Consider the following 5620-nt stretch of genomic DNA (forward strand, 5'->3'; position numbering starts at 1 on the left):
ACTTTGTTTCAATTTGTCTACTGCTTCTCTTGAAGCAATGCAGTGCTAATACCTCGTGCTCTGGCAAGTTTCTTAACCTCTTTGAGACTCAGTTTACTCATTTCCACAAACGCATAATAGCATTTGTGAAGAAGTATTGGGAGGATTAAATACAGTAATATGGTAGACCTATGCTGCTGATACATGTTAAAACTAAAAATTTCTTGAGAAACTATTACTGTTCTTTTTTTTTAACTTTTATTTAATGAATATAAATTTCCAAAGTACGATTTATGGATTACAATGGTTTCCCCCCCATACCGTCCCTCCCACCCACAACCCTCCCCTTTCCCACTCCCTCTCCCCTTCCATTCACATCAAGATTCATTTTCGATTATCTTAATATACAGAAGATCAGCTTAGTATACATTAAGTAAGGATTTCAACAGTTTGCTCCCACACAGAAACATAAAGTGAAAAATAATAGATGATTTTTTTTAAATGATGATGAAATCAGATCAGACCTATTGTCATGTTTAATCCCAGTGAGAGTCAAGTTGGGAGTTGATAGTTTCTTTTTTTTTTTTTTTTTTTTTTTTACAGAGGATCAGTTTAGTATGCATTAAGTAAGGATTTCAACAGTTTGCACCCCCATAGAAACACAAAGTGAAATATATCGCTTCTCGGCCTTTTGGCTAAGATCAAGTGTAGTAACTATTACTGTTCTAATTGATCACTTTATTTGATTCTGAGACACAAGTGATTTTTTTTTTTCATTCAGTGAGTACCCTTTGATATGTCCTATAGTGCTAAACCTGTGCACAATACTAACATACAATAGATTGTAGTTCATCAAAATGGTTAAAATGCAGACGTAGTCCATACATTCATTGAGCTAAGGTGAATTGTGACACATCCCTCAGTTTACAACACTGTTTCAAGGAAAATAAGAAGTGCTACATGTCAAATTATGTGTTAAAGATTCATCCCAATTTCAGTAATGTGAAAATAGTAAAATAGTCACTTGATAAAAATTACTGCATGGTAGTTGTCCCACTCCAAGTTGTAAGTCTGTTCAGTTTCTGAATGCTAGACCTCATCTTGAATCTGTCTTTGGTTGTATTTGTGCTGGTCTCCAACCAACCTATTTCTTCTCATTTGTCCTCATAGCCCCCATCCAAAACCAAAGTTATGAATTAGGAGTATGTTTAGGTCTTGCTGCTACTTTGGCCTCCCATTGTTCAGCTAATGTTATAGGCTTAAAATTTTAGTCCTTGTGAAGTGTAATATTCCAGAAGCATGGTATAATAATGAAAAATTATCTAACACAGTTCTAGTAATCATTTTTGGCATCTTTTCTTGCAAACATGAAAGGACTTCTCATTCAGCATTGACAAGGTAATACGACTCCATACCACATTCCCCTACTCTTCATGTTTTCCGAATGGCTCAGCCTTTGCTAAGCTTCTCTCTCCATCTCTCCACAAAGCTCTGCTTGGCATCCCACGATTGGAGCTTACTGCTTGTTTTTTTCCTCTTAATATTTTTTCATTTCTTGTGATTAAATTTAGAGACAATGAAAATCGCACATTGGCAATGCCAATGGGCAAGAAGAAAACAAGGTTGTAAGTGCTCATTCACACATTAATAATTTTGTTTCTGTCCCATGGCTATGTTGATTACTCTCACCTAGTGGCTGGGCACAGAGAAGCAGATGGGGATTTTCTGAGGGTAGTTGGTCCCTGCAGGTGCATGATTCCCTTTGAGTACATCACTGTAACCGTGGCCATCTGGCATCCTTGACTCCCGAATGCAGATTTTACAGCCAATCTTGAGTCAGGCAGAACAACAAATAAGCCTTGTAGAAGTTCTCAATGGTTCAACATCAATTCAGTTTTACTCTTGGTTCCCTGACATTTGAGTCCCATTTCTCTGTTAACACTGTGCTTTTGATGGTACCCCAGGTACCACTGATTGAGTTCTAAAATGCCAGTTCCCTGAGACTTTTCAAGACATTTAAGGTTATTATACAGGGGGTGGTACTTCAAAATTGATCATGGAAAATGGAATTAAGAAATGAGCTTGGTACAAAGCAGTTTGAAATCCATTCGAGATTTTATCATTAAATATATTTACTATGAAATTTTTGAAAACCATTTGAATGCACACAGTTATGAAATAACCATTCTATGATATGCAAACTATGTGAAATACCACAGTGAGTATTTATGTTAGAAATGTACATAGCTTGCTTTAGTAACTTGTTCTTGGAATTACTGTTTTGCTGTCTTGTAATTTATCATATGTGCTTATTGATATTTGTTTATGGAAATTTATTAAATGGGGTGCCACCAAATTGGATTCAATTTCTTAGACTAAGTATTGGGCTATGGAAGAAGAGCACTTCTAGATGTGGGACAAGATGCTGTGGGGAAGACTGTTTCTTCACACATGTACCCTGCACCTTTAAAACTTGCATGTAAGTAGGAAAATATATATTATGACAGAGTAAAACAGGACAATAATTTTAGTGGTTAAAATATAAATTCAGTGAGCAGCTACTTGAGGGTGCATAATCATTGAGTGATATCTTTTGATAATATTCCTTTGGACTCTAGGAGAGTGACCATATTTAGAATGGTATGTTTTTACACCACTTTTAAGAAACACGTTGTGGCCGGTGCCGTGGCTCAATAGGCTAATCCCCTGCCTTGCGGCGCCGGCACACCGGGTTCTAGTCCTGGTCTGGGCGCCAGATTCTGTCCCGGTTGCCCCTCTTCCAGGCTAGCTCTCTGCTGTGGCCTGGGAAGGCAGCGGAGGATGGCCCAAGTGCTTGGGCCCTGCACCCGCATGGGAGACCTGGCTCCCGGCTTCGGATTGGCACAGTGCGCCGGCTGCAGCGGCCATTGGAGGGTGAACCAACAGCAAAAGGAAGACCTTTCTCTCTGTCTCTCTCTCTCTCACTGTCCACTCTGCCTGTCAAAAAAAAAAGAAAAAAGAAACATGTTGTATGCCATATTCAATTATTGGTTAGCAAAGCCACAGAGCATATTGTTTGTGTAAATTACATTAGTTATTTTACTTCAAATGTTAAAGTGTTTTTAGAAAATTCAGATGGTAGCCGTGAAGGATTTGTTTCAGTAGCAAAACTAGTTCTGTGGAGTTACAAAGCTTAATTGAAGTTTCTAATTTAGTGAAGCCCAGCAACTATGTGTAAAGTTACTGGGTTTAAAGTATGTTAGACATTTTGGATAAGCCTTTTACATATTTAGTATCAGAAAAGGTTTAAAGATGGCCAAATATTGAGAATAGAAGTGCCAGTAATTTCATAGCTGACAGCTGAAATCTTACTGTGTAATTATGCTAGAGTTATATATTCTGTACAGGATGCAGTTGAGCCATGTACATTTCACCTCTAGATTTATTTCCCACAGTCCTATTGTATGGAGGAGGTGCTTAGGTAATTAACAGCTTGTTTATCATGTAAGGAATTCATAGCATTTCAGTGGTATTATTAAGGACAATTGATATTCCTCCATGTTTTAGGTTTGCCAAGCGAATAAACATAATTATTTTCCTCTGTTCCCACAAGCCATGTCTGAAATCTAGATAAATTATCAGTAGATGTATAGGGGTATCTATATAATACCTCATGGTCCAAATTAATGGACATGTTTTAGCCATGGTTAGTTGAAACTCATGTTAGAACTCATACCTCTTCTCATTTACCATGTTTATAAATACAATACAAAGCTGCATGTTAAAAATGAAAAATAATAACCATGAACCAGCCTTAGATAAATAGTGATATTCTTCTGAAGGTGAGCTTACAACATTTAGACACCTAAGTATAATTGTATATGCCTTTTTATTAATTGTCAATGTTAAAAATCACTGACTTAAAATAATTCTACTTTTATCTCTGAGACTGGGTGAGATAATTAACCCTCAAGTTTTTCTTAGATTGAAAAGCCATTTTGTGAAGATACAGTTCTGACACTTCAGGGATTTTCCATGATTTTTGTACTGTTTTAATCATTTCATGATGCGAATGGTACTTAGTCCTCATATCTTCCTGCTCCTTGTGGGGAGAGGACCATGTAGATATTTCAATTTGCATGTTTTAATTGTGTCAAAGTACAAAGTGAGACGAAGTTTTAAGGGTCTATTTTCCCAACAGGTTATGCTCAGTTCAGTGTCATTGATGCCATCTCAGATCCTTACCTGTAATGGCCAACATTGTGGTGAGGGCAGTAAAGATACAAATTTAGGTCTTTATTCTTAGAACTAGATTTCATTTCCCATTCCTGGACAGAGATTTTAGGAAAATGCATTTTTTTGTCTTCCTTGTGGTACACTCTATGAAGAAGTGATGCATGCTTTTGTCCTGGTTCACACTTCAGGACCCAAGTCAGCTTCTGTGTTTTTTTTGTTTGCTTGTTTTTTTTTTTTTTTTTTGACAGGCAGAATGGACAGTGAGAGAGAGAGAGAGAGAGAGAGAGAGAGAAAGGTCTTCCTTTGCAGTTGATTCACCCTCCAATGGCTGCTGCGGCTGGTGCCCTGTGGCCAGCACACTGCGCTGATCCGAAGCCAGGAGCCAGGTGCTTCTCCTGGTCTCCCCTGCGGGTGCAGGGCCCAAGGACCTGGGCCATCCTCCACTGCACTCCCGGGCCACAGCAGAGAGCTGGACTGGAAGAGGGGCAACTGGAACAGAATCCGGTGCCCCGACCAGGACTAGAACCTAGGGTGCAGGCGCCGCAGGCGGAGGATTAGCCTAGTGAGCCATGGTACCGGCTGTTTGTTTGTTTGTTTGTTTGTTTTTAAAAAAGAAAACCTCTGGTAACTCAAGTACTGTATACTGCCAACTTGCTCTTTGAAGTTTTATTTTCCTTACGTATTTGGAATCCTTACTAGCAGTATTCTCTCTTCATAGATCCTTATATATGCATATAAATACATATATATGTATTTTCTGTTCATCAATCCATATATATGCAGTGCTGAAAGGTGATTTTTATGGTGAAACAATGAAGTGTGATGTTTTTAGAGTGGTAAATATGTGGGAGTTTCAAAAAGATAATAGAAAATGTGAATTATCTTTTCAATCACATTTTCCACAAATTTTTGAATACATTATAAAATCCCACTGTACCCTATTATACTCTATATTACCTTCCCTTGGGAAAATACACTGTTATTTCTTTTACCTTATTTGTTGAAGATCAAGTAGATAAAATGAAGGCACAGCAGCTGTGAAAGTTAGATCAAAATTTATGAAACAGTGTTCTTGGACATTTTTAGGGTCAACCTGACTGACCAAGTCACTTTCAAGTAATTGACATAGAGTTATTTAAATACATGATGCTGTTTTTTAGATCACACAGTGGATACCAGAATCGAGCATTATGTAAATGATAGTCCTGGGCTCCTATGAGAAGGCCTGCTGAACCTTCTCACACATGACCTTTACACATGGCCCCCAAGGAGAAGCTTCAGTAATCTTTAGGGATGCTAGCAAGTTAATAGTATCCTAATTTCTAAAAGCATGGAAAGAAGTAGTGCACAAAAAGGTATGCATCTTGCTGTTATTTTAGATGAAATATTGTTTAAGATCTGGGACTAGAGAAATATTCATGTTTTT

General features: G+C 37.8%; 1 pseudogene; it reads left to right on the plus strand.

The window, feature by feature from the left end:
• The first annotated feature begins 654 nt into the window (after positions 1–654).
• On the plus strand, positions 655–772 carry LOC127484078 (U2 spliceosomal RNA; annotated as a pseudogene).
• Positions 773–5620: the final 4848 nt, after the last annotated feature.

The sequence above is a fragment of the Oryctolagus cuniculus genome, chromosome 12, assembly GCF_964237555.1.
Source record: "Oryctolagus cuniculus chromosome 12, mOryCun1.1, whole genome shotgun sequence".
Classification (NCBI taxonomy): domain Eukaryota; kingdom Metazoa; phylum Chordata; class Mammalia; order Lagomorpha; family Leporidae; genus Oryctolagus; species Oryctolagus cuniculus.